Source organism: Lethenteron reissneri, chromosome 47 (genome assembly GCF_015708825.2).
Source record: "Lethenteron reissneri isolate LAM-NWPU_2019-01 chromosome 47, ASM1570882v1, whole genome shotgun sequence".
NCBI lineage: Eukaryota > Metazoa > Chordata > Hyperoartia > Petromyzontiformes > Petromyzontidae > Lethenteron > Lethenteron reissneri.
Genome location: NC_083825.1, coordinates 8290149 through 8315229, shown reverse-complemented (window position 1 = coordinate 8315229; position 25081 = coordinate 8290149). Strand labels below are relative to the sequence as shown.

Below are 25081 nucleotides of genomic sequence, written 5' to 3'. Positions count from 1 at the left end.
ATCATCTGACCCATAGGTGGCAGCCATCTCAAGCCAGAGGACGAGAGGACTCTAGCCGCCACGCATATAAAGGATTTAGTGTGAAAAACTTAGTTTTTACGGGTTAATTTTGTACTCGCCAAATGCGCAGATAAAACGCGCACGCGTACCCACGAAGAATAAAATGTGAAATTATTTGTTTAGTCACCTAACCCCACCGGCATCGTGGCGGCACGAGAAGAGTGAGCCGAAGGGAGGCGCGCCTGCGATTAAGTAGAAACAATTAGTCGTCTTGAGCATGGCAGCTGCCTGCCTCCCCACTGCACGTGGCAATACAGAGGCAAATGCAACGTGTGGCCTCTGTAGGCGTGCGTTGTTTCACGAGGGTCTAAGATTAGGGCATCACAGCGCACAACGGCTGAGGGCAGTGCCGGATTAAGCTAGCGTGGGGCCTCTAGCATATGTTATCAAGGGGCCCTAAATAAAACATAAATATGAAACACACATTTTTTACTTACAAGGTAAAGTAATTGTATGTTTTCATTTGCTATACAGCCAGATACGACGACAAATCGCTAAACTTAAACGCCCAGTCGTTCATAAAAGTCGAAGGCGGTATAGTACTATAGTAATCGAGCAAGTGCAGAACCACTGAACCGGAATTGACAGCTTGAAAGCGTTTAACGCGGGGCCCTTGAAAGTGCGTGGGCCGTAGCATTGATAGCTACTTGTGCTACAAAGATCATCCGGCACTGGTGGGTGGGGGGGGGTGATGTGGCAAACAACAGACCAAAGCCACCTTTGTACCATCAAGTACTGCTATTCGCGTATCACACGAGGCACTCGTTTGAAGCCGAGTGGATCGAGGATACACCTTAAATAGGTTAACATTCCACGTACGACTAATGTCAGCCATACCTGGGAAATGCATGCAGGTCACCCGAGTTTGTTGCACCTGTGCACAAACCGCTGTGCCACTATTCCTCGCAAAGGAAAACACTGATACACACACACGCACGCGCGTGCCCATGCAACCGTAAAATAAGGCTCACAAATGCACTCACAACAACCCAGGCACACACAACGACAAAGGCGCCCCTCTCGTGTGCTGGCATGGCACACGAGGGCGTGGTTGGCCAGGAACTAATTTCAGCCTGAGTAGACATACGAGAGGCCCACGACCTGTTTTGGGTATTCGTCACCGACGCCGGCTGCGACACGGATTCGAACTCAGGTCACCGGCTTCGGAACGTCATGTGCAACCCGCTCGCTGCACAACCGCTCCCCCAACAAGCACGCACGGTTACACACCCACCACACACACACGCACCCACAAGCCACCAACACCTAAACACACACCCACATTCAGGCCGCTGTCGTCATGCCAGTGTGTACTCGTTTGTCCTTGTAAGGCAACGGCGCAGTCACTACCACCATCACCGCAGTCCCCGCACCCACTCTGATAAAACTCAGGCTTGGGAGGGAAACTCACAGCTCTGATGATGCCTCCCCCCCTTCCCCGTCCAATATGGAATTTGTATATCTCTGGCTGTGCGCGTTGGGCCTTAAAGCTAATTTATGAGCGCTTTGCATTCAAGCGCCAACGTGGACAATGAACAGCAGGCGGGCCAGATAGTCCGCTGGTCGCCTGCGAAATCCCCGTGAAACTCTTCGTGTGTGTGTGTGGAAGGAAGGAGAAAGCCAATTGACAAGCATCCACACGTGCAACATGTGCGTACACTCACAGGTACGATGACATCTGCCCAGGAGAGTGTAATGCACACTTGCACCTGCATCGTCATCAATTCAAAAACACCACCTCTTCGTAACCCATACCAAAAGGTTTGCTGGGGGCAAGTGCTGTTAGCGAGGTCGCACCTACGACGGCGATGTTCACACACCACACCAGGTACTCGTTTGAGGCTGAGTCGACCTAGGGGGGCAGGACCAGGACCCGGTTCGGATAATCGTCACCGGTGTTGGCCATGGGCGTGAATCGAACTCAGGCCGCCGGGGTTTGTAACGCAGCGCGCTAACCGTTGCACCACCGCTCCCCACGACCAAAGGCTTGGTTTACACAATGTTCCATTAAAATGAGACACGGCTGAACTACGCAACTAAGATTTGTAACAATACAGTGGTGTGTATACACTGTTAGGATGTAAATGGCCCAAGTGTTTTGAGTGTGTGTACGTTATATAGTGCAGCATTGTGCGCACGCAGGCATTCCGTTTTTACATATATAGCACATGTTTACCCAGGAAAGCCCGACTGAGTCACAAGGATTTTTAAGGAGGGTCGATGCCGAAAGGTTTGCAGTAGGGAGGCGATGCTGCTGCTGTGTGTAGTCCCAATTGAGTCATTTGCAGGTAATTTTCAACATTGTGATGTTTGGCCAATGTCAATTACGTACATTGTACGGTTTTTTTGTTTGTTTCACCTATGGGAGGAACCCCAAGCAGAGCAGAAGGAGAAATACAAACTCGTGAAGTGAAATACAATCTCGTACAAATACAAACAAACTCGTGCAGAGAACTACTGACTCGTGCAGAGAAATGCAAACTCGTACAGAGAAAGGCGTCAGAGTCGGGAATCTAACCCAGGCGCCCTGCCACCAAAGGCAATGCCCTCTATCTACGGTACGCAGATGCACATAAACAGTGATAGATAATGTGTGTGTGTATATACTGTGGGGGAGCGGTGGCGCGGCGGTTAGCGGGCTGCGCTACGAACCCGGCAACCCGAGTTCGAATTCCTCACCCTTATGTCGACTCAGCCTCAAATGAGTACCCGGTGCGGTGTGTAGTAAACATCGCCACTGGGGAGACAAAGGCGGCCGGGCGTGGTGTTGACCACCCACCCCCTTAGTTGCTAGCTAACGGCACTTGCCCCAACAGTATGTTAAAGGCTACATGGGGGACTTTCTCTGTGTATATACTGTGTATTTTTGACCAAATCTGAGTGTGGATCTGCCTGTCGATAAGGGGCAAGAGCCAGCGATTGTGGTGGAGTGATGCTGGCAGGAGAAGGGGGAGGGGTACAGGCAGGGCAAGGAAGGTTCACCGCGTTGCTAATCAGTTCACAAAGGTGTCTGGATAGTATCTCTCGAGCAGAGGAACACTCCATTGCTGTCCACACTGCTCCAGCAGTGTTTCCAAGTTAAGATAATGGCCATCAGCTGGCAGGTCGGTATTCTTCCGTTATTGATTGACCTGAAATCTGCGCGTGTCGGGTGATGCCATGGTGTAATGGTTAGCGGCACACAAGTTGCCAGTTCGATCACCTGATGTGGCAGTCAAAGCCTACACACACCTCGTGGTATAAATGGGCACTGTATGTCATGGTAGGTGGACCTGCAGATTGCATGTGGTGGAGTAAAATGTGGCTTCTCCCACCTCCTCCAAATTGTCTGGTCAGCGTGGAAGGGCGAATTGCCCGATGATGCTTGATGTAATTACCAGCGAAACGTCGTACTCAAAAACGGTAAATGTTGTGGTTTCACGCTTCAACACACCGGTGGGCTAAAGTAGTGAACTATTTGTCTTTTGTCAACGTGACACTTTTTTGCTGATTGGCCGTGTCGGGTGCTGGAGGGTTACGACACATTTATAAATAACGCGATCTAACCCAAAAACTTTGTGAGTGGAAGGGTAGATTGAAATAACCCTCTAGATGGGCTTTCTATACACTAAACTATACACTAAACTCATTTTTTGATATTACCAGGTAAGACCCACTGAGCTAAACAGCTCTTTTTCAGAAGCGACCTGACTATCACAAATGACAGCTCAACGAAGTGGCTTATCGTCACGTGGAAATGTATCGCAGCCAAATACTCTAAAGGCGTGTTTCTAAATGTGGAGGAAAAAACCGGAGACCCGGAGAAAAAATCCACGCAAGCACGGGGAAAACATGCCAACTGCAAATATACAGCAGGCGTAAGGGTCTGTATCGAACCGACGGCCTCCTGTATACCAGGCGAGGTAGTTAACATCTCGCCATCGTGGCGCCCCTTTTAGGGTATTTGGGATGCCCTTCCACCAGCAGTGGGGTGAGCGGGCAATTGCAGGGCTGTACTACGGCTGGGGTTAGAGGTTTGTAATGATCAATGTGTAGGAAAAAATGCATTCATAATCTGGAAGTCGTAGATCACTACGTGTGCGATAGATCACCAATGCAGGCTCAAAGGAAAAAGGCACAATGGGATTTTTTTTCACGTCGCATTTGTTTATTTTGCCATTGCGAATATTTGTGCGAGAAATTTGATTTCATAAGAGGCACAGCCTTGACGAATGTTTTCTTTGGTCACCTTTTTCGCACAGCAGCCCTTTCCTTGCACACCCACCACCCTTCCTGCTCTGTAAACTTTTGCTGCCAAACTTCAGCTTCAGACGAATGGGATTTCGCTTAAATAATTATCGGAGCAGTGCAATTCTGCATATTCCACTGTGGGTTTTTTTCCTTTTTAGTTTTGCTCCTCAGTTTCTATAATGTACACACTGCATAATAGAGGTTTTTTTTGGGTGTTAAACTCATAAGTACAATTTGTAATTGTTGTGGGTTTTACTCTCTAACACATTGGTTTGCCAAACTAGTAACCCCAAAAAATAACCCTAAAAAATAACCTCTATTATGGATAATATTGGTCGTGAAAGCCTACTACGTATTAAACGTAAGCACTACAGTTTGTGTCTGTGTGGCTGCACGGCACACTAGCTGCTCGCTAACAGCGCTTGACCCAACGGTCTGTTAAGGCTATATGGAGGATCTTTGTCTTTGGCTACGTCACACAACGCAGAGCGTGTGTTGCTCAAAAACATCCAACAATCACTTTACACGCCCCGATGTCAATCCACTTCTGGATGGAGGCTTCACAATTGCCGCGTCTGCCGTGGGGATTTGCTTGGCCATACTTCACCACACTGGTCAGTGTGGGTCTGTGAATGGAGGGGGTCAAGAAGGGTTTAGGATATCATTCCGACTGGTGTTAGCCATATATAGCGCCCTGGAAAGGGCGCTATATATGGCTCTATGAATCCTAAACGGAGTACAATGTGCAGGGAATCAAACTCATATTCTTAGGTTTTTTCGGTAAAGTCACGTAGGTAAAAAATAAAAATTAAAATTAATAAAAGTAAAATAAAATAAAAAATAAAATAAAAATCACGACGTTTCGGAGGCAACACAAGCTTCCGTCTTCAGGTGGAACCGTCACAGCCCGACAGCTGTATCAAGTAAATGAGAGATTACAAGAGATACCACTCCGTATGGTTTACCTACGTGACTTTACCGAAAAAACCTAAGAATATGAATCCTTGCGGTCACGAAAGCTTCAAATCTGGAATCAAACTCGTCAATGTTTTCATAGCCCAGCGTGCTAACGAATGTGCCATTGCTCCATCCGCGACACACGTGTTATTTCCAGCGTAACGTCGCACACGCATACGCCAATTCCAGTGGCCATTGACAAACAAAAAACATAATAAGTGAGAGTCAGTATATGCAGGGGTAGCGATGCACGTTATACACATTACCCCCTTTCTTAGTTGTTCTCACTCTCTCTCTCAAACACATGCATACACACAGATGCACACATTTCATTCCCTTGAAAGGAGGCAGCAACTTAAAAGGGCCGTAGTTGGGGGGGGGGGGGGTAGCCGTGTCCCCAAAAGCCCCCTATGGCAATGGAAACGTCACGGGCGAGGAATAAAAATAAACCTATTCAGCGCAATTCGCTTAAAGGGGGGGGGGAGGGAGAGAAAGCCCCAAAAAAGGGCCTTCTTTTGTGGCCACTCCAAAAAGTAAAAAAAATGTGCAAGCAACTTCTTTGTTACGCTCGACTCCCATTCACATCCCCGAGTCAGCGGTGGGAATTCCACATTCCTATGGGCAGGAGCGAGTTTATCCACAGGGCAACTACCGTGTGACTTCCCTGCAAAGTAACGCTCATTTGAATCGACCTCAGAATGATGATGGACCTGGTCGCTTCCCACCCCGTCCAAAAAAGGATTTGTACTCGCCACACCGCTGAGCCACCATCTGTGCCTGCTATCATCATCCGTTGTTTGCTGTGATTGAGTACAACTTGAAATTCATCGAGACCCTGACACGTGGAATTGGAAACACAGTGCCCGGGGTTAGCTCGTCATTACAGTAATTATTACTAAAATATAATAATTACTATTATTATTACAATAAGTAGTTTACCAGGTAAGGCTCGCTGAGCTATACAGCGCGTTTTCAGAACCAACCTGGCCACAAATGATGGCACAACAAAGTAGCTAATGATGTGGAAATGTTTATAGCAGCCAAATACTCTAAAACGAATGTTTCTAAATGTGGAGGGGGGAAAAACCGGAGGACCCAGAGAAAAATCCACGCGACCACGGAGAGAGAGAGAGACATGCAAACGCCATATATACACAGACGCGCCATGCTACAGCACACAGTATCAGGCGCGGAGGCACCTGGGTTCATGAGCCCTCCCCTCGCTCCCCCAACACCTGAGTGTACTTAAGACTGCTGGGCTGAGCAACCCAACATGACTGGCATGTTGGGTTGCCCAGCATGCCAGGCAGCAACAGAAACTTACACACTCAGCTGCCAAACAATACGACATGTAGAGCACAGTACATTGCACGCAACAGCACTTGATCCAGCAGAGCATTGAAAGCCACACCTATGCCTGGCACCTATCATTACCAAAAAACTAGCTGTTCGTTCCCTCCCCTCAAGTAAACACAAACATCTGAAGCCAAGTACTGTGTGTGTGTGTTATTTTTATCACGGTTGTTGCTGAGTACAAGCTCGGAGGCTCCATGATGCCGAGCGGGACAGCAACAAACAGCACGATAAAAACATATATATACTCTAGATAATAGCTAAATGCGTTTCTTGAATTGAGCAAGGTTGCATAGATCTTGGGAAAAGAGTTTAAGGGACCGTGGAAGGAAACACCGTACGGTAACTCCAGGCAGTGTGGTGAGTGAATGAGTGAGTTGGTGTGAGCAGCAGTGTGGTGAGTGGATGAGTGAGTTGGTGTGACCTGCAGTGTGGTGAGTGAGTGAGTGAGTTGGTGTGACCTGCAGTGTGGTGAGTGAGTTGGTGTGACCTGCAGTGTGGTGAGTGAGTGAGTGAGTTGGTGTGACCTGCAGTGTGGTGAGTGGATGAGTGAGTTGGTGTGACCTGCAGTGTGGTGAGTGAGTGAGTGAGTTGGTGTGACCTGCAGTGTGGTGAGTGGGTGAGTTGTTGTGACCTGCAGTGTGGTGAGTGGATGAGTGAGTTGGTGTGACCTGCAGTGTGGTGAGTGAGTGGGTGAGTTGGTGTGACCTGCAGTGTGGTGAGTGAGTGTGTTGTTGTGACCTGCAGTGTGGTGAGTGGATGAGTGAGTTGGTGTGTCCTGCAGTGTGGTGGGTGAATGAGTGAGTTGGTGTGACCTGCAGTGTGGTGAGTGAATGAGTAAGTTGGTGTGACCTGCAGTGTGGTGGGTGAATGAGTGAGTTGGTGTGAGCTGCAGTGTGGTGAGTGGATGAGTGAGTTGGTGTGACCTGCAGTGTAGTGAGTGAATGAGTGAGTTGGTGTGAGCTGCAGTGTGGTGAGTGAGTGAGTGAGTTGGTGTGACCTGCAGTGTGGTGAGTGAATGAGTGAGTTGGTGTGACCTGGAGTGTAGTGAGTGGATGAGTGAGTTGTTGTGACTTGCAGTGTGGTGAGTGAGTGAGTTGGTGTGACCTGCAGTGTGGTGAGTGAGTGAGTTGGTGTGACCTGCAGTGTGGTGAGTGGATGAGTGAGTTGTTGTGACTTGCAGTGTGGTGAGTGAGTGAGTTGGTGTGATCTGCAGTGTGGTGAGTGGGTTGGTGAGTGAGTTGTTGTGACCTGCAGTGTGGTGAGTGGGTGGGTGAGTGAGTTGTTGTGACCTGCAGTGTGGTGAGTGGGTGGGTGAGTGAGTTGTTGTGACTTGCAGTGTGGTGAGTGAGTGAGTTGGTGTGATCTGCAGTGTGGTGAGTGGGTTGGTGAGTGAGTTGTTGTGACCTGCAGTGTGGTGAGTGGGTGAGTGAGTGAGTTGTTGTGACCTGCAGTGTGGTGAGTGAGTGAGTTGGTGTGACCTGCAGTGTGGTGAGTGGATGACAGTCCGTCAGGTGGACAAGAGTCCTTGAAATGGGCAGACGAATAATTGAGCGAAGTTCAAGGAGAGAGTAAACATGGTAATAGCAATGGAAGAGCGATAAGGAGACGACTGTCCACCGGTGAACGAGTGCTGTTATGCACGTTGATGGAATGCAACTGTGTGATGCCAGTTCGCTCTGCGTGTTATGGAAATGTGCACGAGGTTAACAGCTTCACCAGAGCACGTGGTGTTCGCTATGCAATTAAAGCACCCAGAGTGACATTGTCCGTAACTATACTGTAGTCCTCTAATCTTGAGCAGCTGACGACAAAGGGCTGTCACTGTAAGGTGCTTTATGTAAACAGCCATAACAATGTGAAAAATAAGAATAAGGTTTTACCCTGCGTAGCAATTAAACATGTATTGAGATATTCAAACACATGTATTAAGATGTGTTTAAATATTTAAACACCTGCGTTATTTCCACAAAGGGTAAATCTATTCTTATTTTTCATACTTTGATACTGACAAAAAGGTTCCTTGATTTAGCCATAACAAGCCTTCGCTTTTCAGTACCACAACTCCCTTTGATATCACATCACTTTATTATTACTTCTATTATCTATTATTATTTTTTACCTACGTGACTTTACCGAAAAAACCTAAGAGTATGAATCCTTGCAGTCACGAAAGCTTCAAATCTAGAATAAATAATAAGTAAAAGCTATTTAAGCCATTTTTTTCGATCCACTGCTGGATGAATGCCTCTCCACTCGGTATCGGGTGCTTGACCACACTTCACCATCTTCTTGGTTCTTTCAGTAAAGTCACGTAGAAGGGAAATAATAAATAATGAAATAATAAAAATAAAACATAATAAAATAATTCTCACGACGTTTCGGCCACACTCATGTCAGTGGCGCACAGGACTGTATCACACACAGCAAACCATAGCCACGAATCGAACTCATGCATCTCGGGTTCAAAGCACATTGCAACTCACCAGAGTACACCCGCTCGATCCCCTGTTGATTGCCAACCCACTCGGCAGCGTTACTTCCACAGCACGTACAGCACTATTCCTGGACACACCGTGCAATCTAAAGAACAGCCCTGTACAGCCGAGCTGTGATACGGGGATCCAACTTGCAGCAGCCACTCAGGGTGTGTGGGGCAAGTGAAACTGGAGAATGTTTTTTTCTCTCACCACAATTCTTCTCCCCCCCACCACTACCACCTCCACTCTCTCTCTCCCCTAGCAGTGAAGCGGATGCACCGACGCTCACTCAGTTGGCAGGTGCAATAAAAAAAATGCCACGTGCTGTATTCTACACCACAGTACGGTGGATTGTACTCGACACGCAGCGAGTATATACCAAACAGACGAACTAGATTGTAATGTGATCATGTATACGGAATGCTGCTGCTGCTACTGCTGTGGTCTTGGCGAACTGGATTTGCAATTCGGTTCGATCTCTCGGCTTGGCAGGTCCAACAAATGGGAAAGTTTCTTAAATCCCCGTCTCCACCACTCCACCTCTATCCATCCAGGTTCATAAATGGGTAACTCCACAGTTAGTAGATCAGCAGGATGATTGGTGGGGGGGGGGGGTTAAAGTGTTGCGTACTCCCACCTCTTCCAAGATATCTGGCCGATGTGGAAGAGTAGTCCAAATACCCTCCTGAAGGGCTCTCTTAGAGCTCTCTCGAGTGGAGACCCTTCTGCCAGCAGTACTGTGAGCGAGCAATTACAGAGCTGCACCTTTATCGTTGATACTAAGATCACTGTAAGTTAAAAGTGACGACGCAGTACAGTATTGCACTTTAAAATCCATTAATGTACTGTCTTGCAGTCTTTGGTATTGCATTTGTTTAAAGTTAAATTACAGTCAAAAGTCTGGATGTATCATCATTATCTCGACCATTGCCACTTTTATGAATAACTAATCACTTCGAATAGGGTCATTCAAGTAATTGGATGCTATTCTTACCACGACTCGGATTCACTCTGAGTTCATCCAAACACCTGTGCTGCCTTGTGTCATTGCAAAATGACAATAGCATAGTACTGTGAGGGTGATGCTGCAGTGCACCCTGAGCAAACCCGCCGTGAAAGAAGAGTGAAAACATCGTATTGCTGCCTTTAAAACGTCGTGTTATATTCACAAGAACAATAAGTGTCACGTGGACTCACCTTAAATGACTCGCTGACCTTCAGTCTCAAGGCTTGTTTGACAATCCTGAAAAAAAATAAAAACACATAAACGACTCTCGTAAAATTCAGAAAATGAACTCCAGAGTAATACAATCCCCCCCTCTCTCTGTGTTGACTTGATCTTCTCTCTGGCTGGTGAACAAGATAAATAAATTGGTGCCAGTGGTGAATAAGACCACAGAGAGGAGAGAACGGCCTGAACCCACGCTAGACAGCGTCTGAATGAAGCCACAAATTCAGACCTGTGACTCCCCTGTTACTCACACAAGAGTGAGTCAATTGCGTTTGAGAGCAGATTGGGAGGTGGGGGGGACTTTAGCTGAGATGGGTGGGAGGAGAGATGTTAATGGCTGACGTTCAGGCCACATGGCACTGAGGAACTGCGAGCGCACCTGTGACACCGCACCCCAAGCCACCCACCCTCGTTCTGTCTCTCCTTACCCTCCTCGCTCTGCTTTTATTTCTTCCGGGCAGCATCAGCCCCATCGCCCGTGGCTTTTTTTTTAAAAGGGGGGAAGGGCATGAGCTTTTCATTTATTATATACTCGCACCACGCCCATCTTTAACTCTTGCCTGGTCATTTCTTTTATAAAACTATGCCCCCTCTCTTTTCTTTCCACGAGTGGCTGGGAAATGGTGTGTTGCCATCTGGTGGCCATCAACATGACCATATTTGCCATCCCAACGGAAAGGATGCCTCCAGTTCCGTAAGGCTAACACAATACACACGATATTGTGTTAAATCACGCGCTGTACTACTAACAGTTACACCTCGCTGCTTGGGGAAGGGGGGTTGCTCTGACACTGATTAAAAAGTGTCTTTTTGAATCAAAATCTTTGTTTATCCTGGAGAAATCCAATGAGCTATGAAGCTCGTTTTCATACATTTCCAGCCAGACGCCAGCGGTGGATAGAGTGAACGAAAAGCCTCAATTTCACACGCTTAAACTATGAAGCCGGGACCCTGTTGAGTTGCCTGGGTTGTGGTGATTCTTGCTCACGTCTTTAACCCGAGAGTAAAGGCAAATTCCATTGCGGCAAAGCTTGTGGTGAACTCGATGGGGCCGCTTGACAAACACCGCAAGCGGGGAGTTGAAGCACCTCCGATTAGCACGGTAGCCAACTGTGCTAATCGAAAGGTGCCACGACCCAAGGCCCATCTCTCTTGGTGTGACACTTGACCGCACGCTCAAATTTAATAGACACCTAAAAAAAGGCTAATGGCAAACCCAAGACAAGGGTGAACCTAATTGAAAAATGTATCCGGTATGAGCTGTTGGGCAGATGCCTCAGTGTCTTCCAACATCGACCCTTGCCTTGGCGTACAAAGAGAACTGCGCCACATTTCCCACCACTGTCCACTCATGAATACCTAACGGAACATCGTGATGCGGACTATCACATGAACTTAAACTATATACAATTGCATTGGCTGCCTGTGCTGTCAAATATTGCCCCACCAGTTATTCACTATCATGCTGCAACAATCAGTTTTCACTTTCAATTTTCAGTTCCATTTATTATTTATCAATCAGTGAACTGTACGGATAAGAAGTTGACTCAAACCCGTTGCCAATCAACGGCGATCTGAACAACATCCCTGGGTCCATGGCTGAGATCCTGACCTCGGCTATTATTTAAAAAATTCGTGGCACAAACTCGACGTGACGCGAAATTTCAGAATTGAAAAGTCGCGGACCAAATGTTCTTCAGTGCAAGGCCCGCGGGCCACTAGCGGCCCCTGGTGGCCTTTAGTGAGGCCCATGACGAGTGACCCCCCGACAATATATGTGAAACACCCCATCATCATCGTGCTGTCAAACCAAAAAGGTTTTTTTTTTTAATGTGTGGTGACCCTCACACTGGTGATGTCTTATCGGCGAAAGTAGTCCTGCCCACCCCCCCCTCTGAAATTAGTGTAAAACGTTGGCGTGGACCAATTCGTGTGCTTCACTTGACGTGCCCAACAAATACCTGATCAGTGACCCCAGAACTTGGACATTGCGTGGCTTCCACAACGCACAGCTCATCGGCAAGTCCACCACCGCCATGCCAGAGGTCGCAACCGGGTACCCGATACCCGTACCCTACCCGATACCCGGCTACCCGTACCCGGCCGGGTACGGGTAGCCGTTTGTGACCCTGGTGCGGCCGGGTACGGGTAGACCGTGAGTCACTGGTGAGTAACCGTTTGTCACTCATTTTGGGTAGGGTACGGGTAGGGAACGGGTACGGGTACCCATTTGCGACCCTGGTGTGGCCGGGTACGGGTACGGGTAAGGAATCAAAACCCGTTTGCGACCTCTGCGCCATGCTGCCATGGACCATCACACCCTTCGCGCTGCCACAGATATTCATTTGAAGGCGTCGTTCCTGAAATGCACCATCCCTCGGGCCTAGCAAGCAAATGGCTCACTCACTTAGAACTGAATCTCTCATAATTGGCCAAACGAAATCACATGATATTGCGAGATAAACATATGACAGCCATACAGCATAGCCCCAAACACCTTTGCAATACAGTAACACCCCGAGTAACATCTACCCCCCCCCCTTTCACGTCATCACTTCATTATTAACACCACGTCCCGATATGCGCCCCCTCAACCCCACACTAACGTCGCTGACAGCATCGTCCATCCTCAACCTTCGCCTCCACCTACCCCCGTAAGTTGCTTTAATTTACGTCGTTTCAATATTCGTCTCACGGAAACCGGGGTATGACTGTACAAACATCTAGTGGCATGGAATCAGTGATGTAGCAGCATAGCACTGTCTGCTGGCGGGGAAGAGGATCTGCGGCTTACAGCAGCCCTGGCAGCAGCAGGCCACGTGACACGCCAGAGGGGGATCTCGGGGAAAGGTCACAGAGGGGGCACACCAAGAACCCGCGGGTAGGTTCTAGAAAGGGGGCGTGGCTGGGGGCGGAGCCAGGCCACGTGACAGTATAAGAGGGGCCCCTGGAGGGGACCTCGGGGCTGTCGTGTGGAGTAGGATCCCCGTTGTGCTGCTGGAGTCTTTGTCACCATCCTTCTCGTCGTCTTCACCATTCTTCTCGTCGTCTTCTTCATCCTTCTCGTCGTCGTCTTCGTCTTCACCATCTCGGGGCGCCACCAGTCAGGCAGCCTACCAACTCTCCTGACTGAGTAACGTCGCCGATCACAGACGGACTTCTTATAAAAGTGTTGACCCCGATGGTGCTGGTTAATAAAGAAAGTGCCTCCAACTCGTATTCGTCTCTGAGTTAGTCGCTACAAACGTAACAAATTACATCCTTTGAATGTAGTCTAAAAGTATGTATACTGATGTTTTTGTTTAATAAAAATTTGGTAGTAATGTTCAACATTACAACATACCTAAAGGGGATAGTTTTCAATCGGTGCACACTGTCTCTGCCGTGCCATTTGGATATGAAACAAGCAGCCTGACAAAATAATGGAACAGAAGGTGTAAACTACACAAAGAAGCATGGGGAGTGCATGATGGGAACTACACTGAAAGATGGGAAGAGGGACACACATATATACAGGTTAATGTCACGTAACGTTCTATTAAATCTTTCCACTACCCTGTACAGCCACAGAGATTCATATTTCACGTGCACAAGCGTGTAACACGCCAATTATTATTTCAACTCACCGTAAAGTTGAATGCAGTCATTATAATTGGCCAAAAACATTGGCTGCCAAATTTGTCTGCGTTGACACCAATACTCTGAAGGAAAGAACCAAGTGAAATGATTTGTGCCTGACATCACTGGAAGGCATGATGGTCGATGGAAAAGACAGGTGACTGAGTGGCAGCTTTGGAAGGGATCATGCCCAAGAGGATGACCGCCGCGGAAATGAAGCGGTAAGATTAGCTCACGCGTGGGAGTGAGATGGACTGCGGCATCTTAAGACTGTGGGGGATGTGGAGAATGTGGTGAAGTCTTCATCCAGCATTGGATAGAACATGGCTCGTGAACTTTTTTTTTTTACGAAAATGGGTTGTTGAGATGAAGGAAACGAGCGATATGATGGAAATAAAAAAAACAGACTCAGCCGCAGCAGATAGGAAAAGTTATTGAGATACTATTTGTTTATGGAGCAATATATTTATACAGCGAAACTCCTCTTGTCCGCTATATTTTATCCTACAAATTATCCACGTTCATCCACAATCATTCCTGTCGATAAGGGGCATAACATTGGTGAATAATTGAGGGCAATTCATCCTGCGATAGCATCCCCCATTTCAGCGCAGCAAAGAGGAGTTTACTCCGTGTTGGTTATTGTAACTCTGTACTGAAATCTAGTACCTGCGTGCTGCCATGCAACAACAATAACTATTGTAAGAGCGCAGTATTGAGATTATTATGTCTTTGCAATCAGGTTGATGACAGCACTGGGGGCTGCCAAGCTGCGGGGAGCCAACTGCTATAACGCTGAGCGGCAATTTATAAATGAACTCTTACGGCACAAGTGGACGCACCTGCCCCCCCCACCACCACTGCATATTTAACTGTTAAAACAATTCCCAATGGGTATTCATTGACCGAGAAGTATGGCCAACGCTGTTTATATTTAGCACGTTAACATTTGGGCGGTTCGGCAGTGGCCCAGACCACCTCTGAAGTTAACTGCCGGCCCTTATTAGGAATAAACTTTCACGTCGAAATCTACATTTTAAAAAACAGACTCTAGGTTCATTGGAGCCGGTTAATTACGTTGATTTGTTGTTTGTGTTTTAAACCCAAAGGCCAAAGCTGCATGTGCATATCATTTGCTGTTTTTTCCTGGATTTTTTTGTTGCGCATAATCACTTTAAGATGTTCTTTGTTCATGTTTTTGTTTGTTGCGGTTGCACCCGAGTCAAGATCCGCATGGCTCACAGGGCTATACCGAATAAATGAAAACTGAAAAAAAATGAGCAGCTGCACAAAAAAACATTTCGGGGCGGGGCAGACGGGGGTGGGGGTAAACTCCCTGGACTCTTTGCCACGGCTGCACAGTCGATCATCGATTATCCCGGTTGCGTCCAACATTATCCGGCAGTCCCAGGCCGATCCGGCGAAACCGGCAAAATCGCTACCAAAAGCTGTGGCCCAGTCCGGCGATCGGCACCACAATGTGCGTGACACAAAAAACAAAGTGGCTACGCTTGTCTTCTTGGTTCTTTCGGTAAAGTCACGTAGAAGGGAAATAATACAATAATAAAAATAAACCATTTTAATTATTGTATTACTTCCCTTCTACGTGACTTTACCGAAAGAACCAAGAGGATGAATCCCTGCAGTCACGAAAGTTTAAATCGAAAAATTGACTATGCTTGATTTCAGCGTCAAATATTACAAAACCGTACATGATGCACGACACGCAACGGCTTAAACAATGCTGCACGTATATACAGGTGATAAGAACAGCAGGTGTACAGCGCGACCCGGCAACAAGTATAACCCGTAAAAACAAAGTTTTTCACTATAAATCCTTTATATGCGTGACGGCTAGAGTCCTCTCGTCCTCTGGCTTGATATGGCTGCTACCTATGGGTCAGATGATTGCATGGCAGCATTAAGCAATTGGTAATTAAATATAATATTTTTGTCCTAAAAAGTGTCAAATTTTGGAGAAAAAAATTTCACGAACATTAATTGTCACGCACAACGAGTCTGTGTGGAAAATGTCAGCTCGATTGGATCACGGAAAGTGGGTTAAAAAACGACCGAAAGATTTGCACGGTCCTAAGCAAGCAAGCAAGTGAACTTAATATAAAGGATTTAAAAAAGCGCGTGAATTTCGGCGTCCGCATCGTCAAAGACAAGTTGTGTAGGGGTGTCAGGGGAAGGATTCCCACCAATAGGAGGGGGAGGAGTGGGACGGTGACAGGAGAAGGAGGAGGAGCAGGTGAGGAGATATAAGGGAGAGAACGGGGGGAAGAAGAGGTCGTTGGCTGGAACGAGATTGGGACGGCTGGGGACAGGTGTGGATGGGAGGAAAGGAATAAAAGACGAACCTTCTTGCAACCGTGTGTCGGCTCTCCTTTACAGTTGTGTTGAAACAAAAGCGGAGTACATCACCCCATGCAGTCTTCGAGATTAGCGTGGTAAGTATGGTACAGTAAATAGGTCACTTGTTGCGGTAGGGCATTACATATTTTGTCTGTGTTTATCGATGCCAGTGTCACATAGTAAACACATTTAAGGGGCCGTCCATAAATGACGTCACGCGATTTTGGACGATTTTTGACCCCCCCCCCCCCTAGGCGTCGTCACAAAAAGTCAGACCCCCCTCAAATATGACGTCACAAAGCTCTGCCCCCCACCAAAAAAAATTAAACATGCTTCAAATCACTTTAAACTATTGTCATTGTAGTGCGTATTTAATGTGGCGCTGCACTCTGATGTTGTAGGAGAAAACATGTATTAAAACGTCTATTTAATTAAGTAGAACGTGTTGTCTATATTTATTTAAAGTTGCGCATTTTGATGTGACGTCACATTTCTCAAACCCCCTACCCCCCTCGTCACACATCGTCACAAATGTCTGACCCCCCCCCTACCCTAGATGCGTGACGTCATTTATGTACGGCCCCTAAAACACACTCAAAATCAAATACACAACACCTAAAAACGTAATGTTATGTAAGAATGTGGGAAAATAAGTTATTTTAAAGAATGATGATGTCAGTGATTATCCGGCGTTTCTGAAAATCCGGCCGCTTCCCCTTCCGAAGCAGCCAGATAATTATCGATGACCGACCGTGATTTCTAAAATAACGAGGCTTCGTTTTGCCTAAAACACAATGAAAGACTCGTGATGGGTAAAGGCTTCCTCTTTTGTAGCATCTTAATAATAATACTTGCCAACAAAAAATGGTCCCCGTAGGTGAGCCTATTTTATTTTTTTAGAAATGTATAAAATATAAAATGTCCACGTACAAATGCCACTATAGTAGACAAAAGGGGATACTAAATCAAATAAAAGCACATGTCCTTCTTGTGAGACATACTTGATTCTGTTTGTCAATGAGTTATTTCGTCAGTTTCACAGTAGGCTTTCGTGACCAATATTATCCATAATAGATGGGTTTTTTGTTAGATCGCGTAAATATTAACGTGTCGTTAAACCCGCGACCGCCCGACCGTCAATTAGTAATGTTTTTAATGTAAACTCTGCCTGTCCGCCTGATGATACGAGTTCTAATTACTGGCGAAACGTCGTACTCAAATTGTAAATGTAGGTTTACTCTCCAGCACACCGGCGTGCTGAACTAGAAACGAATTGGCAAGTTCTGTTTACGTGGCTCTGTCGGGCGGTGGCGGGTTAAACGACACATATTTTTACTGGATCTAATTTTTAAAAATCCTCGATTATGGGTTATTTCGTGATGACCAATCAGTTTGTTACCATGAAATTCCCGAAGCAATCATACAGAATCAGAATGATAAATAATAAAAAAAATAAAACATAAAATACGATTCTCACGACGTTTCGGCCACAACGCAAGCAGCCGTTTTCAGGTGAAGAACAGGTTTGTCGGAAAGACAACATTCAGACTCTGTCTTCTCGTCTGAATGACTCTGTCTTTCCGACAGACCTGTTCTTCACCTAAATACGGCTGCTTGCGTTGTGGCCCAAAACGTCGTGAGATTCGTATTTTATTATGTTTTATTTTTATTATTTCCCTTCTACGTGACTTTACCGAAAGAACCAAGAAGATGAACCCCTGCAGTCACGAAAGCTTTAAATCGAAAAATTGAATCAGAATGTTTACTTATACTGAAGGAATCCAATGAGCTATCATTTACACGGAGGTCTTCCCCATTACTCTGGGTTGTGGTGTTGTTTGATTGTTCTCAACTGGGCTCAACAGTATGGGTCAGTAAGGGTCAGCCCAGAATCAGTCTCTATATATATACTCACCACTCATGTTAGTCAAAGCCAGAAATAGAACTCAGGTCATCAGATTCAGAGTGCGTTCATCACTGTGCCACTTTTGCAATGTGAATCCGTTTCGCTTCCGGAACGCCTTAATGATTCTCAAAACGATTCCTCAGGAGGGACTTTGCATTTGGATGTTTGGCCAATTCCACTGACGAGTGGCATGTGGAAGGAAATCGGAGTACCTGGAGCGACTGTACACATCAGCAGGGGCATAAAACGCAAAGCTGCACACGTATTGATTCAGGATTCATTACGGACTGTAATTTCCATACCTGTAAAAGGCAGTGGGGTTTTTTTCAGGTCGGATGATTTCAAAACACAATGTTCTAACCAGACACGTTCGACGCTGTTGGCATCTTGACCTCACTGAAATATCTGCCCCTTCACCAAAACGGCAGTGACCAGCGAAACTCGTGGAGAAACATTTGACACCAGGGGGTGCCAGGTGACCATCTGGGGGCGGTGAGAGGCAGCAAGCCGAGAAGATTCGTCCTCTGGTGCCTCTAGCGCCCTCGCCTGGCCCACCGCTGTAGTATTTGTTGAGGATTCTAGATTTGAAGCTTTCGTGACTGCAAGGATTCATACTCTTAGTTTTTTTTCGGTAAAGTCACGTAGGTAAAAAATAAATTAAAACTTACTAAAAGTAATAATAGAAATAAAATAAAATAATAAATCACGACGTTTCGGAGGCAACACAAGTCTCCGTCATCAGGTGGGACCGTTACAGCTCGATTTGCTGTATCAAGTGAGGTAGAGATTCCACTCCCCCCTTAACTTGTATTTAAGAACTTGTATCTTGGAATCTCTGCCTCGCTTGATACAGCAAATCTAGCTGTGACGGTCCCACCTGATGACGGAGACTTGTGTTGCCTCCGAAACGTCGTGATTTATTATTTTATTTTATTTCTATTATTATTTTTAGTCATTTTTAATTACATTTTTTACCTACGTGACTTTACCGAAAAAAAACCTAAGAGTATTTGTTGCGGATGTTGAGTCGAATTGTGCCTCCGCTCAAATGAGCTCGCGCGGAGCGACAGTCTTCATGAGCCGGAGGGTGGCAACCCCCACATTCTTGTGACAGGGACCGGTTTATCTGTGCGGTTGCCGCTGTTGAAATCCAGCAAAGTGATGATCATTTAAATAGACCCCCAGAAAAAATTATGATACCGAGGAAAGTCCGACTAAGTGACGAGGCACTTGTTTACATACTTCAGAATAATCATTAGCGTCGTTGTGGAGAATATAAATAACAAAATAAATCAACGCTGCTGAAATTATTCAGTTCCAAAAAGGCCGTGCGGATGATGGATTGTTGTAAGGAATTATTTTACAAATGTTTTGCCAATTCCATGAATATTTGGCACGTGGAAGGAAACTCAAGTACTACAAGAACCACAATAGAATCCCCACTTACCAGGGGATACCACTCAAAGCCACTCACAGATGGAGTAAAGAATACTTTGCTGTACCCCCGTCTACTGGCCAACTCGCAGCCTATAACATGACATTCCTATATCAGTCTCCCATTTAAAAAAAATATATATATACAGTATGCTTTTTTATTTAAAGCTTTCGTGACTGCAGGGATTCATATTCTTGGTAAAAAAATAATAATAAATTATTTTATTTTTTCCCTTCTACGTGACTTTACCGAAAGAACCAAGAATATATATACAGTATGCTTAAAAAATATTTAACACTTATATGGGACTTTCCTTTTTAATGGACAAACGAAAGGATACTATACTGTAACATGCTAACAAATGTAATGTTAATAGCTTCAAAAAGTCAAAGGGTCTCCACTTGTTCGCCATCATTGTCAGCACGTGCCTGGAATCTTCTCCAGGTGGTCGCCAGAGTCGAGAGGCACATTTCTTGCGGTATTGTTGCAAATTCTCACAAATGTTAACATTTCCTGAAGCACCCTGTATACTAATCATGCTCAATCCTGCTTAGCGGTCGTGGTCAAAGGTGATTTTATTTGGTGAGAGTTATGGAAATAATAATCCTATATGTATTTACAGTAGTTTACAATAAAGATTTAAAATAAATATTTGTTTTAATATGCACCCGTGATTCTTAATGTGAGGTATAAAGTGAACCCCTACCCCCCCCCCCCCCAAATATAGAAGTCAAACGCGGCCGATGTAGAAACCAGTGGTTCTCAACCTGGGGTGCGTACATCCCGGAGGGGTGGCAGATTTTTTTAGAAGGTAAATCAGTCACAAATTAAGGACGGGCACGTAAGTCCAACTACTTTGTATTCTTGGTTCTTTCGGTAAAGTCACGTAGAAGGGAAATAATAAAATAATAAACATTAAGCTATCAAATTCATCAGGTGTGATAACCACAGCAAGAAAATTTGAAAAAAAAGTGGCGGTGGTTTTCACACCTGATGATGATTGCTTGTGTTGCTATCGAAACGTCGTGAGAATTTTTTTTTTATTATTTCCCTTCAACGTGACTTTACCGAAAGAACCAAGAATATGAATCTCTGCAGTCACGAAAAGCTTTAAATAAAAAAATACAACTACTTTGGTTCATCAAACCGATGTATTTATTAACATTATACATGTTTTACGATTGAGAATCGAAGGGGTGCAAAGGCTGCAGTAAAAGTTCAGAACTACTGATGTAAGTGGTCAGTACACTTGATCAGCATAATTGTGCGAAGGTACACGATTAACTTTCAAGGTTGTCTTCTGAAACGAGCAGTGCAGATCTACAAGTACACACCCAGTAAGTAATGCATACGCAGGACACTGCTTTATAGCTGTGCAATATTCCTTAACAGCGACACCTGTACCCGTTCTCTGCGATGTTATTAATAACAATGCAATGATAATTAGTTTTTTACCCTTTTATCTGGCAATAAAACTGACACCTTTTTTTTTACAAGGAGTCATGTTTGCATAGACCACAATACCTGCAGTCGGAATGCAAACAAAAAACATAACTCTGATAATGTATGCACTGTCCTTGAAGTTGATTGGTCCACACCCGAGACAGCTTTCCTTAGAGCCTCGTCTCACATGGGTTGGACCAGATGACGCCAAAAGGCGCACAACTCAAAGACAATGCACCATCAGAGTATGAGAGCTCGGGGTAAGCATTTACACCATTGTAACCTCATTTGCCAGTCTTTGAAAGTCGGCATGCGATATACCGCGCTTCCTTTTCGGCAGTTGCCGAAAGCGGCATCGATCCTCGCTCTTCCCAGCAGAGGTAACAGGGGAGGCTCATGTTGCAACCACCGCGGGTTCAGTGCCATATCGTCATACCTTCGACCGCCACGTGACGTTTCATTGATGTCGCATAGCACCGGCGGGACACTTAGTTTTATAATGTGGAACCGCTGCGAAATATAGTTGGACGAGGGGGTGGGTGGCCAGCACCACGCCCAGCCGCCTTTGTCCCCCCAGTGGCGATGTTCACACAGCACACCAGTTACTCGTTTGAGGCTGAGTCGACCTAGGGGTTAAAATAATCGTCACCGGTGGTGACCGTGAGCGGGAATCGAACTCGGGCCGCCGTGTTCGTAGCGCCGCGCGCTAACCGCTACACTACAATGCGTTACGCCTCCACGTGCGCGGGTCACGTGACAGATTTGACGTCACAGCTCACTTGCTGTACAAAAAATATATGCATTATTGAGCCACCCCCCCCCCCCCCCCCAAAAATAAAAACAAAAATTTTTGCATGGTGTAGAGTCTGGAAAGTACCCACATGGCAAAATTCCAGTTTGTTGCATGTCGGGAAATACCCTAAACATTTTTAACAGACACACATAATCACAACTTTGCCTTATATATATGGAGATAACCCTGCCGTTTGGCATTCATTGCCATGTTGTTTTGAATTGTTTTATTATTATTAGATACACATCTCCCCTGTCAGCACAAGTGCTGGACACATGCAATTTTAAAATGCCCCCTGTATGTGCAAAGAAGTCCAGGGTGGCCCAGATGTCTTGTGACCCCCAATTAATTGACTCCTCGCATTTTTTTTCTTTGCATATTCATTTGTTTTAAATAAACCTTTTCATATATATAACGTTTTAGATAATTAAATGAGGGGGGGGGTCACAAGACATCAAGAGGGGGGTCACAAGACATCGGGACCACCCTGTACTGTAATTTTGTGTAATCAGAAATCAAAAAGTTGATTTGTTTTCTTTTGATCTGGGTCAACAGCACACGGGAGCCAATGTCAAAGAGACCCTGGGTTCAATTCTGGGTTTCAGCAGCCTGTGATTCAACCGGCAGATTAAAGTGTTGCACGTTAGGCTGCTGTAAAAGGCTGTTAAATGTTAGTCATCGTGAACCTTTATTTACTGCTCGATGAACGGCTCCCCCCCCCCCCATGCCATCACCATCTGCCAAGGTCCCGCGATGCCGCATGTATGTAGCCGGTACGGGCTTAACGTAATGAATCACACGTGTCGTTGTGAATGGAGTCAATGATGACAATGGATTAGACCCATAGACTCACGCGACTGCACAGTAGGCCACGTCAACAAGTGGAATAATCAATTCGGGGTACAGGGCATCTATTCAGATTCGTGTGGACGCTGTATAGGAATAGAGCAGGTGAGGCGCTTGTGTAACGTGGGCTCGATTGGTGTGCATCTGGTCATATTTACATATATTTACAGATGCACAAAGGCTTTGAAACTTTGAAACAAAGAATTGCCGCTACACAACCCTCTGGTGGCCATGTTTGTTTGTTGTAGCACAGAGTTCGACTGATGGCCTTAATCTAAGATGTCTTGTGGTTGTTGTTGTTTGACTTGCATCCCACTGGGATTTTTGCACACAGTGCTGGTGTACGGTGCTTTTTCTGCAATATTTTGCTGTCTTTCCTTGGATTTTCTGTTTGCACATATTCACTTTAAGATGTTTTCTTGTTCATGTTTTTGTTTTTTGTTTGTTGCGCTTGCACCCGATTCAAGAGCCGAATGGCTCACAGGGCTATACCAGATAAATGAACTTGAAACTTGAACTTGGTGTCCCTCGGTGGTGGAGTCACTCGATCCTCAAGAGAAGGGCAAAACACAAGGCAGAGTATCCGCTCATCGCCTCCGAACTAGTGCAGTATTTTTGTCTTTATTAGCCGGCCTGTCCCCTCGTTACGATCACGTGAGGAGAGGGATAGGGCGAGCCGGCGACACGCGATAATCTTTTGAACATGAAGCCGTCTTATCACTCCACTTTGCGGCGGTTGACCTCCTGAGTGTGTTCTGTCCTTAGGCTGACATTCCATCACCAGTCTCACCCGTCAGATTTACTGGACGTCTGTGAAAAAGAGCTCAGTAGCTCATCGGATTCCTCCAGGCTAAATAAAGATTCTGTTTCTGGCTATCATCCTTTCTCATGATGTGTCCTGCCCATGCCCGTTTTGCATATCAATTATATTTATTTGTTCGCTGATCCATATACAGTATTCCTAATTTATGTCTCGTAAGTCTAATTCCGTGTTTGTATCTCTGCATGCTTTTTTGTAAAAAAAAAAAATGCTTTTCATGCTTTGATTTGTTTTGTCAATGTCCACATTACTGGTTCCTGTGTCGTCACTGGCAAAACACACTGCGTGAAAATGCTTTTCGTTTTCAAATGCAGTATGATAGTCATAATCTAGGTCTCAACCTCACCAATCCACACTGATCAGCTTGAACCCAGGATCTCAGCAGTGCAGTGCCCACTCAGTCCGCTTACGTTTGAGTCAACTGGGCCACCTTTTAAACTCATTTAAAATGTTAACCGGCATAAAAATACTGTACACATGTCCTTCCCAGCGCAACGTTTTATTGTATTTGTATTGATTGTGTGTACAAGTTCCTTCAAATTAAAAGGCATTTATAAATTGAAAACGAATTTATTTAGAACTGCTTTTTGTGTTTAGTTTGTTGTCCTTCCCCCGCACCTCCGATTAGCATGGTTGGCTACGTACGGTGCGAAAAAAGTTCAACATGTACATACATACAGCCACTGGAAGCTGTCACATTCGCAACAGCGTGAAAACAACAGGTGAATACATTATCTGAAACGAGGTGCTACCCTGAATTGCGAAAGTCTATTGAGAATTGCCGGTGGAAAAATTACCACACGCATTTTTTCGAAATGTGCAGTCAATGTGGAAGTGTTGGTATGAGAACCATTTGTGCAGCACCCTATGTTCGCGGCCATTGACCCCTGCGGAAATATCGTTTGTTGAGGGCGTTGATATGGCAGCGCGTTCCGCCGCTTGTTGCAAGAGGTTCACGGTTCAATTCCAGTGGCCATCCTGATTAATACTGCGGGTCTAGTAACCGTGATAATACTACGCACCGTCTGCCTCCGAATGGAAGTTCAATATCCTCTCACGTCATTCGCAAGAGTTGGTTATTGTGTGCCAAGCGTCGCGGTCAAAATTGGCCAAGTTAGAAAATTACCCACAAACCACTTCTTTGGATCATGTCAGCAATCATCGCCCCCTACTGACAGACTCATGCCCGTTTTCAGGCCAGATACTGATTCTCCCTTGTGCCACACAGGGGCATCTTCCACCGGAGGGTCTCCTTTCAAATGTTTCAGATCCAGTTGTGATGTAAATCGCTCTAAAGAAGCTCCCCGGCGTACGATGCGCTTTATCATCAACAAATCCTTATCAATGTGGACGCTGCCACAGTGTAGTGCCCAGCACACTTGATTTGCACGTGACCCGCAATCCAACTGCCGTACCGCAGCGGCACCACCGAGGTGCCAATGGATACTGGTCATCAAAAGGCTGAAAATAAAAAAAAAACGAATAATCTCTCCACTCGACATTTTGACGCAAGTGGCGATTGCCGAAAATGTGCCATCGCTAAGATTCACG

At 45.8% G+C, this 25081-nt stretch overlaps 1 pseudogene; it reads right to left on the bottom strand.

The window, feature by feature from the left end:
* The window catches only part of LOC133354565 (PDZ and LIM domain protein 3-like), a 127271-nt pseudogene extending 116628 nt beyond the window's left edge, over positions 1-10643 (bottom strand).
* Between the last annotated feature and the right edge of the window lie 14438 nt (positions 10644-25081).